Genomic DNA, 14,658 nt, shown 5'->3' on the forward strand with positions numbered 1-14,658 from the left:
TCCGATGGTTGAGACCAGGTCTGAGGAAGTGTAAGTGTGTTTTTAATGGGATTCATGAAAACAAAGCAGCACACATTCAACCATCTTCATCATGTCAGGAGTCATCATCAAAGTGTCAATCAATGAACAGATGATGGATCAATAACTGCAGCTGGATTGTGTTTGTTCTCTCCATCAGATTCCTGTCAACTCACAATCGACACAAACACAGTGAACACAAAGCTCCAACTGTCTGACAACAACAGGAAGGTGACATATGTGGAGGAGGTTCAGTCATATCCTGATCATCCAGACAGATTTGATTACTGGTCTCAGCTGCTGTGTAGAAATGGTCTGACTGGTCGCTGTTACTGGGAGGTCGAGTGGAGAGGAAGCGTTTATATATCAGTGAGTTACAGAAGCATCAGAAGGAAAGGAGACAGTGACTGTGTGTTTGGATTCAGTGATCAGTCCTGGAGTCTGGAGTGCTATAGTGGTGCTCCTCAGTCTGTCAGGCACAATAACAGAGTAACACCCATCTCCTCCTCCTCCTCCTCCTCCTCTGTCTCTAACAGAGCAGCAGTGTATGTGGACTGTCCTGCTGGCACTCTGTCCTTCTACAGAGTCTCCTCTGACACTCTGATCCACCTCCACACCTTCAACACCACATTCACTCAAACTCTTTATCCTGGGTTTTGGTTTCCCTGGACTCCTGGTGCCTCAGTGTCCCTGTGCTGAGTGGAGTGTAAAGAGTGTCTCCTGTTACAGAAACACTCTGACTGTTGAACAGATAGTTCAGTCTGTACATGTCTGTCTCTTTCACTCACAAACACGTTTTCAGATTCATGGATTCAATCAGTTGATGTTTGAAACTCTTCTAAATGATTCCTTGTAAACTTCTTCAGTCACAAACAAACAGGAAGTGATGTCACATGTGTTCCTGTCCACACAGCAGAATGAGTCTATTGCTGACAGTGATGTACAAACAGAGTGAGCATTTCTGAGGCCCAAAATAAACTGAGTAGTTCACTGAATGAACAATGGACTGTGAGCTCAGTTCCTTCATCATTAGTATGGATTATATATGTATATGTATTATATTAGTATCATATATATCAGGTGCTGCTGCTTTCAGTCATTGTGCAAATGTGCTGTTTGTAAGCTTGTAAAGCTGCAGTCAGCTGAGACTGAAGAAGTCACCTGATCAGTGAGCAAACGTTTCTGAAAACGTCCAGATGAACAGAATCAACCTTTTGGGATCAGCCAGCAATGCAGCATCATTGTTGTTCAGCTTCAGAGGTTTGCAGGAATGAACTGATGACCAGAAACAGCTGCAAAGTCCAAGAAAATACCAGCTGGAGTTCAGCTGCATTTGAAGAAGTCAAAGAAAAGTAAGGATGGCAAAGGGCGACGTTTTCTTCCAAAGAGCTGCAAACATGGTCGACGCCTCATTAGAAGAATCATCTGGACATTTGTGAGGAACTCTAACCAAGAAAGCAACGTCACACAGATCCAACAGACAGTTTCCATGACTGCAAGTGTTGAGTGGAAAAATGCTACATTGCATTATTGCATCCTCTCACCACAGGAGGCGCTGTTGGCACCACTGATTGCTGATCAGCTGTTCTCTGATGATCTGATTGATACTGTGAATAACGGGACTCACTGAACTCTGTGACACAGTGAAGATTACAGAGTTTAACTTCACCCTTTAAGACTGACCACAGAACCAAGTCCGCCAGAGCTTTTGTTATATTTTTACATGCTGTGGAGCCATTTGTGGGAGCATTTCAAGTTGCTATACATCAATACAACTGTTATAGCCCTAATTTTAATAATATGTCTGCATTAAGTCCATAGTAACTACATAAACTGCAAAAAAAACCTCTGCTCATCCATCTCTGTGTGTATCAGGATACATTTGGTTCATAATACACAGAAAAATCAGAGTTATTACCTGTAATAAATGTGAAAGATTCCTGCAGTGATAACCAGGCAGGACTGAAACACATCCAAGCTTTCACCACGGTAACAGCACCGCCCATCCACAGGTGAGGGGAGGAGCAAAAAGAGGGACTTTGACCATTTTATACTAAAAACACTCAACTAATGTTTCTAATATGAAACAAATAAGCCCACATTAATGTGAGCGTTTATTAAATAATAATAATGATGATTTCCTCCTGATCTCATTTCCACAGCAGAGAAAACTGTGGTGTATATTGAGGTGGAGGGTGTGGTCTGTGGCTCAGGTGTAGAGTGAGGGTGGGGTGCACCACAGCAGCATGCTGGGACTGCTGAGGGTGGAGGAGGGAGTGATGATGACATCAGAGCTGCAGCACAGAGACCAGTGAACACACAGTCTGTTCATCTTTGCATAGATACAATATACAGCACAATATTGAATGACAGACACGCTGTGGGAGCTTCCACAGATACACTGACGTCAGCATCCAGAGTCCTCCTGCTGCTCCCCCCTCAGAGCCCCGTGATCAGCACCAACACATTCAGTTAGATGACAGAGTCCAGCTGCAGCTAGAATCAGCTCCCCTCTGTGAACAACAGCACAGCGTCAGTGTTTCACACTCAGTGAAAGGAGGAAACAGCAGAAGAACACCATGTGTGCTACGTTTCCCAGGACACACTACAAACTGCACAAATACAGAGCAGCACGTGGAAGGACCTGGAGCTGCATTTACAGAGCTGCAGACAGCGTGATGTCCTGTATGGACAGGTGGAAGGAACCAAGTCCTCAGCTGGACCACTCGTGTTTGTCCACAGACAGGAAACACAGCAGGAAACTTCCTGACAGAAGTGCAGCTCATGGATAACACACTTCCTGTCAGTCAGAATGAGGCTGCAGCCAAACACAGAAAGGTGTTTTTGTCCAGATGAGCCCAGAGAAGAAACACGAGTGTTCACAGACATCAGAAGCTCAGAGAGGTGAAACATGAGGTTGGAGTCCTCGTCAGCATCCAGAAGAGCTGCTGTGAAACCCTGAGTACTCATGACAGACTCTGATGGCACAAACACATCATGATTCAAACAGAAAGACAAACATGGAGCTCCTGATCCTCCTGCATGAGAACAAGCTGACATGAGCGCTGTGTCTGAGAGTGTCTCCCTGTCACAGTGACAATAACACAGCTGCTGCTCACAGTCATTAAACTGACCTGAGGTCAGCTGTGCTCCTTACATATGAACCATGTGACCTCACATCAGTGCTGTGGATGACTGTAGTCATAGAAGAGTAGAGCTGTAGCAGGTGGTGTGAGGAGGAGGTGGTGTATTCTAGTTAACGCAGTACTGAAACACTCCAGCAGAGGGCGCTGTTAAGTCCTTATTGTAACACAGTTACTGTGTGCAGTTAGACTTCATACATAATCTGCACTTATTTCCATCAGACATGCTGTCAGTAAATGATTGGTTTCTATTGATTCTACTTCCTGTTGACTCGTTTGATGACAGTGAAACAATCACAGCTGATTGTGTGATGATGTAAACTGTCACTGTTACATTCAGTGTGTGTGACATAATGTTAGTGCAGGCTGATAACAGCCTGGTTCTGTTAGAAACACATGAACGTGTCCATAGATCAGTGTGTGTTTAACATGAGAGCTTCAGCCCTGCTGATGTGTTAAATAAAGACATGCAGGAAAACTGATGAGACTCTGAAATAACTCTTTATATTTATAATGTAACTCTGCATCAAAAGAACAACAAAGGATCCCAGACAGGTTTCTGTGAACAAAGACCATTCTGATGTTTCTGTGTTTCTAACACTTTGACATTATTAGTAAACAGACTGCAGTGAGCAGCATTTATAAAGAGCTTCTATATAAAGATATGACAGCTGTTTGACAAGTTTATCACTCTGTGTTTGGACCTGATCAGTCCAGCTGTTTACTTGAAACATGTTCATTTACCTGTTCTGTTATATTCATGTTCTTGTCTCTGTTGAAAACACATTTTAATGTCCCTCAGATTTTTCTCCCAGATGAATAAATATAAAAATGACACAAACTGACTGCAGCTACTTTTTGTCCTTTCTGTCAAAAACCTTCATGTGACTCATGAGAGACACGTTTCAGCTGTTTGTGACAGATCAGAGGCCAACAAGTCATTTATAACACTTTCCATCATTGTTTAAAGTTCTCAGTGTTTCTGTGTTGCTGCGTATAGGATCTCCCAGCATCATCACTGTGCTGTCCAATCATTGTGTGCGAGGTTACCCTTATAGTGCCATGTGTGTTTGCACAAAGAGAAGCATGTGTGTCAAATATAAATAAGCACAGAACAGAAACAGCTGCTCGTTTCTTCTGTTTAGAGTCAAGTTAGTGTTTTGTGTCTTTGTTTGAGGCCTGATGTCGAGCAGAGGTGTGTGTAACTGCACTGCTCTGTTATATGTGTGAAGTGTGTGCTTCTCTTCAGCATCATCTTTGTCACTGCTGATTCCTTTGTGTCATCATGTGTTGAGAAGAGAGAACAGTTATAACGGAGGAGCAAAAGGAAGCCCTGAAATCTGCATCAACAAGGAAGTGTTGGCTCACCAGTGATCCCAGCAGAGCCACTGGTTTGGCTCCAGTTGTTATAGGTTCAATGATGTTGTTGCTACAGATACATGACGGCTGTTTGATCCTCGATATGTTTAAAGGTGTCCAGTCCTGAGACACTGGGGCTGGAAACAGCTGTGATGTCATTGGACTGTCACACAGACAGAAGTGCATGAAGTGAGCAGCCGAGGAGCCGCTGATGTTTTGGATTCAACAGCATTTGAAAGGTCGACACAGACACATTTGCACACAGAAAGCTGAATCTGTCATATGCCACAGTGAACTCACTGTTCAGTGTTTTTCAGGAAGCTTCTTAACTGCCTCTGCTGCCAAACAAGCAGCTGATGTCCTTGAGAAGAAGCTGAAGAAGTCTTCAACAACAAATACAGGAAGTGGACTTTCAAATACTAGATTCACTTTAGACTCACAGAGAAATGACTCAACCAGCTGTGTTTGACTATATGAAAGGTCAGTGTGTGTCTGCACACAGACTGTTGTGTTGGACTGTTATTCAGTTGTCTGCTGAATGTTTTCAAATGTCTGCATCTCAGCTGTGATGAGGCTGGGGGTCATGGGAGGCCACCGTAGCAGCCTCTTCAACATCATGACATCATCATAAATGCTGCTGGACTGTCTGATGGGCTGACGGTGAAAAAGCCGTCGGGAAGGAAACAGAAGACATTTCAGAGGCTGCAGCAGATTTCTTTGATTCGGGGCCTTTTTGAGCTTTATTGGACAGAGCAGTGAAGATAAGTGACAGCAAAGCAGAGAGAAAGGGGGCGTGGCCCGGGTCAAAGCCAGGCCAGCTGCTCTCCACCTCGTGGTCACCTGCTCATCCTAGTGAGCTCCACCAGCAGCCCTTTCACACACTTTACACTGTCAAACACTGTGTGTGGACCTCAGCTAACAACAGGCTACATTTAAGTCTGGACTACATGCTTTTATATTGTTTTTATTCCATCAGCAGCTCAACATCATGAGCAGCTTTGACATAAAGACATCAAACTCAAGCTGACTTTAAACTACTTTTAATACAGGGGCTCAAAAACAACAACATCTTTATTATATATCAGGACACAAAGTCATTTCATCTCAAAGGGAAACAGCTTTATTTGGAATAACCAGCACTATCAACTGGTTTGGGATCTCCACCAGTTTCATGTCTTTGCAGCTTCTCCAACAAAGTTCCTGTAAAATCAGCATGTTTGTCTTTATTGGTTTGATAGTGATTGATTATTCAGTCCCAATCTGCTGTCATCTAAAGAACAAAATGATGTTTCTATGAGTCACAAAGCTCCAGATGTTGTCGGCTTCACAAAGAAAACAAAGAACTTAAACACAAAGTGTTTGGAGCCAAAATGTTCCCAAGCTGCTCTTTTTGAAATGGCAGAGGTACAGTGGTGTCTAACAGCACACTGTGGAAGGCAAACATGTTATTGTTGGATGAAACTTCATGAATCCTTTGTAGATTTGAGCTGTTGGAGCCTTTCTTTTCTCTTCAGGTGTACAGATGCTGAGGAGGCAGGTGAAGCAGGTGGAGCTGTTGTGATGCTGGCAGAGGGTGTGTCTTAGTAACTCTGTGAGGCAGAACTGGATCCAACATTGTGGATGTGTTGATGTTGGAGCCATTAAGAGTCTCTGGCCACACTGTAGGATTTCCCTTTGATCCACTGTGGGGGCATTTTGGAGTCTGTCAGTGAAACTCTTCATGTTTGTGTTTGACTCCAGTTTATAGAAACAGAGAAATGTGTCATGCTTTTGTTCGGCCTCCACAAATACACACATTTGTTCATTGGTTGGACTTTTTGGAAGGAGACACATTGAAAACCATGTTAATAAGATCTTGTTGTTTCCTGTGGATCCGACACAGAGAGTGGACTTCAGACAGAAAGCGTGGAAGAGATTTTAGAGGCCGTGTGTGGCAACAGGAAGTTTCTGTGTGTTTGCTGATCTTACATGTGGAAAACAACACGTGATGTTTGTGAAGTTCTACAATGATCATTGTTCTCACAGCATTTTGAGTGGGAACAGTTCAAACTGGGAGTAGTGGGAGTTATTTACTGATTGAAACAAGCTGAATGTTTCTGTGACGATGAAGATCAGCAGCTCAGCTGATCAATGAACTGACATCTATCAGTCGTTTCATGAGATGAAGTCATCAGCAGACATTTGTTCTGACTGTGTGATGAATGTCAGAACGTCAGGGCTCTGCTTTAGTCACTGCTTGATGATCATTGGCTCATTGTTGAATCCAGGGCCCAGTCTGACCTCTGACCTTTGCTGCAGGTCTTCTGTGTTATCTCCACTTTCATGTCTGATCTTCTGCTGTATCGTCCAAAATAAACATCTGGATCATTTCCAACACTTCAGCAGATCTTTAGTTTGGGCAGTGCAGCACAGAATAACACATATTGTACTATACTGCCCACTTCCTGATCTTGTTGGATCTGTGTGTGAGGTTGGTGAAGGAAACACATGTTTACTGAGTGAGTCGCTGCCATTAGGAACTAGTTTTTATATCACAGCCTGGAAATCACACAGGACCATTTCTGCAAGTGAAAAGTCGTCATTGGAGGAAAATGATTGTGTAGTTTGTGCGACTGAAGAATTGTCCCAACTACATGTGCTGCTGACCCTTGACCTTTCCTTTAGGTGCACAGAGGAGTCTGTGGGAACATCCAGAACTGAGGCATCTTGTGTACAAACGTGTTCAGACCAGATGTCAAATGATGTCAGATGTCATCCGTGAATGGATGCAACTGTGGATCGTTCCAATAAAATGAGGCAGTTTTGTAAGTACAAGCCCACTACAACCCATCATCAACATTTTAAATTACATTATACATCTTCACTGATATAAAGCACCACTATTTTAACCTGATTCACTTTTTCCACCCTAACAGTTCATTCCTCAAATCAAACAAGATATTTGACCCTAAAAAAATGCATCAACAAATAATTTTGTAATAAAATATTTATTCTTCAACTTTTACAAGTGAAATCAAACAAGTGTGTTTAAGAGTGAAACCAGAGTGGAAGCTGCTCATATAGAGTCCAACCCAGGCTAAAGTAAGCTGAGTAGAGCAGCACCATCAAAGTGTCGGCTCTCTGAACACGGTGCAAGATCGCCATCTGCAGGACAAAACTAGTTTTTCTCGCCCTCCTCGTCAACATCAAGATGATGTCATCGTACAGCAACTGATTCCCTGTCCGTCTGGAACAAAGCATTTACATTAAAAAAGACATTTACAGAAAATACAAACACCAACAACACATCTCATCATCACATGATATTTTATTATTTATTATATTATATATTTTTATTGTACCATCAACATCAACAAATACCAGCATATTTTCTTTGAGATTGAGTAGAGTGGACCTTTCCCTTGGTTCACTTCCTGCTCGCAGCATCAGCTGACCTCTGACTTCCTGGTTAAGGTCTCTCAGCGTTGACTGGAATATCAAATCGGACTCACACCATGTTCTTGTAATGTGGTCATGTCTGTCCGCTGTTTGAAGAGCATCTCTGGCCTAAACACAATAGGAAGAACAACAACACGGCAAAAAAAAAACAACACATTTCCATATTAGATGAAGGGCACCGTAACTGGAAATGGTAACATTCATCTGATGCTGCTTTGGATTTATCTTCTGTTTTAGATCAACTTTGATCACTTCGACCCATCTTAAGTCCGTTTGTTCTAACTTCTCACTAACATCTCGTATGATTTCAGATCCCTGCTGTTCCCCAGCTGCCCTGTAGGTTTGTGCTTTGACCTCCAGAGGGCGACAAATCAGCACAGACAGAGAGCTCCATTCAAACTTTGCTGCCATCAGGAATAATTCTTCAAATATAATCATCAGTGTTTGAGCAGTTATGATATCAGGGACAATCTAGACATGTGTGACAATACTGAACATGTCACATGACACACCTCAAACATCATGTGATCCACTCTCAGTCTGCACTTTCATTCATGACTTCAACAGGTTGAAATGAGCTTTGAAGAAACATTCAGTGAAATAAATCTTTCATGGATTCATGTGAGCAGCAGATGAACTTTACAAAGAATCAGTGGATTTATCTTCTGTTTTAGATCAACTTTGATCACTTCGAGCCATCTTAAGTCCGTTTGTTCTTCTCACTCACTAACATCTCGTATGATTTCAGATCCCTGCTGTTCCCCAGCTGCCCTGTAGGTGGCCTCAGTGTGTCTCACACCATTTACAGATGATTACAGGTCGTTTACAGTTCAAACAGGTCCAACATAAGAAATATGTAGAAAATATCCTGCTATAACAGTTTGGGTCAAAGTGCAGATGTTCCAGATGTTCTGAGTCTGTCTGTGTTTCATGTTAACATGTAGATGTTGGACCAAAGTGAAGCTTTTTGATGTGACAGCAGGAATGTGAAGTGTAACTCTGAGCTGTAGGAAATGAAACTAAACGGACTTTTTCTCCTTTATTTATAGGAAAGTGTAGGAGAGCAACAGATGAACAAGTGTTACTGTAACAGGAAACATCAGAGGACCTTTATGTTCATCATCATCACTGTTTCCTTGTTCTGTCACAAACACACACTTCCTGCTCTCTCTCTGATGGATCTGATTGGCTGTTTCATTCACAGGAGGTCAGGGCGTCACACAAACAGCTTTAACTGCACAACGACACACTTTAAATCATCTGCAGACAAACCTGTGTGTTTGATTTATGAAGAAATAATAAAGACGTGTGTACAGCTGTCCATGAAGCAGCTTCTCACACAAACTCTGACACTTCAGCCACTTTAATTCCTGCAAAGCTGCGTAATAAAGAGCTGTGACTGCTATGAGCTGCTGATGATGACTGCATGAAGCTCTCAGCTGAAGCTTCTTTCATTTATTTTAATGTTAATGTCGCCTTTTTAAGTCTGTGTGAGGATTTTAATGACACACATTAAAGGAGCTTCTTTGATTAGAACCAAATTCATGTTGATTTTCAGCCTGAAATGATAAAAACTTTAATAATTCTGTTTATAATCATCAACCTGGAGACTAATGAAAAGTATAATAGTGAAAAAAAGCCTTTATTATTTGAGTAATGCCTGAATCTGCTCAGAGACAACACAGAGGTGTTGATGACAGTTTGACATTAACTGAATTAAAAACAAAGTGCTCTTATTGTGAAAATCTGCCTCCTACTTCTTTAAATCATTTTTATGTATTTTTTAACCTCACAGTGAAACATTGAGGCATTAATCTGACACAGTTTGATCAGCAGCTGTGTTTTCACTGACGTTTCACTTTGATTTGTTCAGACTGAGCAGAGAGGATCGGTTCTCTGTGTGCGCACTGCTGAGAAACACAAGCTCATTTCTGCTGTTTCATGAAAAGTGTTATGGAGGAACAAGAAGTTCAGCCTCTAAACTCTCAGCGTGAGGACTGAGTGAAGAGTTTCAGAGCAGAGAGTTTTGGCTCACAGCTTTTAGCGTCTACACAAAGAGACGATTACGCACTTGATCTGAGAACATCTCCACCTCCTACAAACAAACTCTCCTACGAGCAGCTGTCACAACCACAACAGGCAGAAGACTGGATTTCTTCAGGTCAGATTTCATGCAGTTTGCATAAATTGTGTGTCACAGACTTTGTAGTTCACATTTGTGTGACTCGTTTAAATCTTCTCCTCCTGAAAGTGAAACTCTTACAAACACATCAGGCCACAACCTGCTGCAGGTTAATGATTGATCTGAAGGCAGCTGACCTTTGAGCAGGAACTTGTGAGTCTTTTATTGTGTTTAGCACTGCCAAGTGCTGGCCTCTGCTTCCACCATCACATTTACACTGGTAGGTTCAGCACTGCTGCCTGCTTCAGACTGAATCCAGCAGCACAAAGACACAAGTTAATAAAATCAGCATCTATTCCTTTATCACTGCTTTGTTACAGAGGAGAACAACGCTCCAGTAACGCGTAATCCCATTATTTTTTTGAAGTAACGAGTAAAGTAAGGGATTACTATTGCAAAAACAGTAATTAGATTACCGTTACTTTCCCGTAGGAACGCTGCGTTACTGCGTTACTAAAACCGTGATTTTTTTGCGAGAATGTCTCACGACAGTGACGTAAGCGAGTGCGCCGTTAGTGACAACAGCTGTGTGCAGATCAACAATGGATCACATATCGAGTGCAGAGAGAGTATGAGCGTGCAGCGTTTAAAGCGTGGAAGTACTGACCTTACTTTGAGTTTGATTCCATAAAAAGTGACAAAAACATTAGTGTCCGCTGTGCGTGGGAAGAAAACTTCTTTTTACAGCGAAAAAACCCCTAAACTTCCAACAAGCACCGAGTAGCTACGACGTAATGGGAAACTCACAGAGAAACTCACGGATTCTTCCACTGACCGCGGCACACCTGCACCAGGGTAAACCTCCGCCTACCCCACTCCTGCTTTACAGGTGAAAATAGAGCAACAGGACCGCTGAGTCTTTGACTTTATTTATTTTCTGCTGTGTTTTACTTGCATCTATTTGAAAGACTGAGTGTAAACACAAAAAATATTTTATTTTATGTGCTGGAATGTGCAGAAAATAGGTTTAAATGTTAAACTAATTTCTTCCAGTCAGAGAATGTTGCAGATAATTAAATGTTTGCTCGATGCATAAAGTTAAAAGATTAAAACTAATAAAACAAGTTTTAAAAAGAGACTTTTCCATTTGATTACATTTTGTATGATGGATTATGCAGAAAAAGTAGAATTGGGCTGAAAGATCTATCGCTTTATCACCTACTCAGGTTGTAAATCGGGTTTTTAAAAAGTAACTAAGTAATTAATTACTTTTGAAAATAAGTAATCAGTAAAGTAACAGGATTACTTTTTGGGGGAAGTAATCAGTAATTAGTTACTGATTACTGTTTTCAAGTAACTTGCCCAACACTGGACAGAGTGTTGGCTTCATCACCGACACACGTCACCACATCAGGAAACAGCTGGTTCAGTGAGTATTTAAGGTTCACTGCAGACAAACTGGAGAAAAACGAATCCCATGAAACATTTGTTACTGGTTTCTGACCTCGTCGTAGAGACTCACATACCTGTGTTCTGCTATCAGTGTGATCACATGTGCTGGTACAGTTTGCCAGGTTGACCCATGTAACCTCCACTATCCTGTAGACGTGGAATATGTTTCACATATGGATCGCTTCCTTACTCGACTATGACTGTGTGCTTCACAGGTGCTTACTGAAGTGCTGCTTTACACAAAACCAGACAGTAAAAATAAGAACTGCAGGTCCAGACCACAGGTTTATGTGTTGATAATGATGATGTGCAGTCACTCATTGTCACAGGATACTTCCTGCAATGATGCTACAGGTCACGCAGTTCTGCAGAAGTGGAGGAAACAGATGCTTTTCCTAACAGAGACACTTTAATGACTTAAAGAATCTAACTGACACACAAACCTCAGTTTGTCTGACATTCATGAGAGTAAACTGCTCCTGAATGTTCGGTTAGTTCACTGGATGTTCACCTGACTTCAAATGTAAAGATCCCTGAGACAAACTCTCACGAGTTCAGCGGCGACGCGATCGCACAACCAGCCGCGACGTTAAAGGCCGACGCGCTCACTACCTTTGGTTACAGCTCTCAGCTCACACGACATACACAAAAATAATGACAACACGAGTCCTCTGTAGGACGTCACTGTGGTTTACTGACAATGTTCTCAACAACAGACGCACAACCCTGGTTTGGTCTGGTTATTTGTGTTGTACGGCTTCGTTGGTCTGACGAGCTTTTAGGGATGTCAGCAGAAGGATTTCACGTGCTGAGGTCATATTTATGAATCAACCTGAACAGCTAATACTTTACCTCTTTATTTTATAACACATATGAACACGTTATAGTAGATTTGTGCAATGTGTGTTTCACGTCTTTATGGGCGTATAGATCTGTAAACAGGCTGATGGGTGTGTGTCTGTTTATTGTAGCGGTGCAGAAATGTTAAAAATGATGACAATAACAACACTTCTCACATCAGGCTACAACACAAACCTCCTGATAGCTGCAAACAGCAAAACCCCCAACGACAGGCACACAAAGAGCGAGCAGGGACCCACCCTGACAGCATGTGAGCCTCCTACTACGACTCACTGTGGAGCAACACAACACCAGGAGACGGAGGATATGAGAGAGGATACAACTGCTGTGGGGGAGCAGCCACACACTCCACAGGAGACGACGGGGTGAGAGATGGTTCGGTGCTCCTAACATCATGTGGACGCTCGTCTGCACATAAACAAACCTCACCTAACCCCACTTCCTTTCTCTTTTTGCAGGGTGGGGTGCTCCATCCTTACACACTTTGCACCACGTGGCTCTCCATCTATTCGTTTACCTTCTTGGGTCTCTTCCTCCTCTGTCCCAGCCCATTGAGCCGATCGCTGGGGTCCAGCCTGTAGTGGGAGTGGCTGTCCTCGCTCATCCTGTCCCCGTCCACTCCGGGTTATTCCTTTCTTCTTTCTGTCCTCTGAATCGAGCTGACCTCTCTCCTCTCTGGTCCTCGCTCTCTGAGCCGGCGGAGCATGAGAGAGAGGAGTGGTTGGGGAGAGGGAGGGGAGACGAGCGAGGGAGGGAGGGAGCACAATGGTGTTGCCATGGCAGCAGCTGCCACCAGTGTTTATCTGGAAACGTCGCTGGCAAACCAGAATAGTTGCCACACGTTGCCACACTCGCACACTCGGCAGCCACACGTTTGTGTGCGACCTGCCCGTGGCTTCCTCGTTACAGACACACCGAGAGGAAACGCTCAGACACAAGGCCGAACATGAACGAACACTCGTGTGTGGGAGGAACAGGGCACAGACTCCACGCCGTCGTTAAAGATGGCGTGTGTGCTAAACGGAGCTGTGCGCTGATTGATTAGTCAAGTGAAAAAAACAAAGGAAGCTGTCTGGATGGAGTTTGCTGCTCCCACTAATCAAAGAGATGCATCACAGCTGGAGCTGATTGATGCACGAGCGACCGTTTGCACAATCCCACCGACTCCACGCTTGTGTTTCCTTTCTGCACCATGTTGTTAACACTGACCCCACACGGTGTTCATGAGCTAAAGAAATCACGATGATTGATTGATTTCACTGACTCGTCTGCACAAAGCATTTTGTAGGTTACAGCATGAAACGACTGCAATCTCCACATTTACACTCACAGTTTCTGTTTTACTCTCAAACTGATCAATAACAGCTTTCCTGTGTAACAAACACACAAAATAAAACAACTGTACCACCAATCAAACACAAGGAAAATAAATGATATTGTGAGTTCAGCAGTGGGTCTGTGACCGGTGTGTAAGAGGACGATAGATGAGTGGGTGTTTGTAGAAACAACCTTTGTGATTTAAATGTGAGACAGCAAAGCGTCAGACAGAAGCCTGAGCTGAATATTTCCTGTGATATGAAGTCACCGTGTTTGGGTCGGTCAGTGGACTACTACTCAGTGAGTGTCCCACACACACACAGACCCACACAGACACACACAGATCTTAATGATGGCCTCAGGCTTTGAGCTCCCACTAACAGCAGGTCATAGCAGCATCCCATCAATAGTGATGAAAAATGCAGCTACAGCTGCTTTTCCACTACTGGAAGTTAATGAGGTCAAAGCTGGAGCTTCACCCTGTTCAGACTGAACCATGTGAGCCGGCCTCGCTCCACAGAGGACGCCTCCAGGACAAACGTGGGCTCCATCGAGGCCCACAGCTGCTGTGACATCGTGGACGTGTTCTTTAGCTTGTTTTTCAAACAATCTCAGCAAACGTGCCAAAATCATGTTCAGGGAGACTCTGTGGCACACAATCCAAAAACAAAGAAGGCTAAAGGACATGCTCTGTCCTCTGTGTGACCCACAGTCGTGGCTCAAATGTGGGACTGTGGCCTGGTGTGACCTGAACACTGTGGGAACCTGAGGGGCAAATCTGAGGATTTCATTTGGCTTTTTCATTAGAGATAAGATGGATTATGTGAATGAAAAGGCAACACACACACACACGTAGGGTAGCTGTAGCCCGACTGGCTCATCTGCTAATCAGAGGGTTGCTGGTTCGATACCTGGGATCCAAAGTGCAAACTCTTGGGGAACGAGTCT

At 43.3% G+C, this 14,658-nt stretch overlaps 1 protein-coding gene and 1 long non-coding RNA gene across 4 annotated transcripts in view; one reads left to right on the top strand and one right to left on the bottom strand.

Annotated features, from left to right (window-relative positions):
* Positions 1-14,658, top strand: part of LOC146577125 (protein NLRC3-like) — a 308,589-nt gene that overhangs the window by 134,151 nt on the left and 159,780 nt on the right. The window lies entirely within an intron of this gene.
* On the bottom strand, positions 7,810-13,591 carry LOC146577130 (uncharacterized). Its single transcript, XR_014891348.1, has 2 exons — positions 12,911-13,591; positions 7,810-8,066 (listed from the first exon to the last, which is right to left on the bottom strand). It is a non-coding gene; the product is annotated as an uncharacterized LOC146577130 (long non-coding RNA).

Source organism: Mchenga conophoros, linkage group LG3 (assembly GCF_057382185.1).
Source record: "Mchenga conophoros isolate Kocher_MC1m ecotype Shallow Benthic linkage group LG3, M_conophoros_male_GT1.1, whole genome shotgun sequence".
Taxonomy (NCBI): domain Eukaryota; kingdom Metazoa; phylum Chordata; class Actinopteri; order Cichliformes; family Cichlidae; genus Mchenga; species Mchenga conophoros.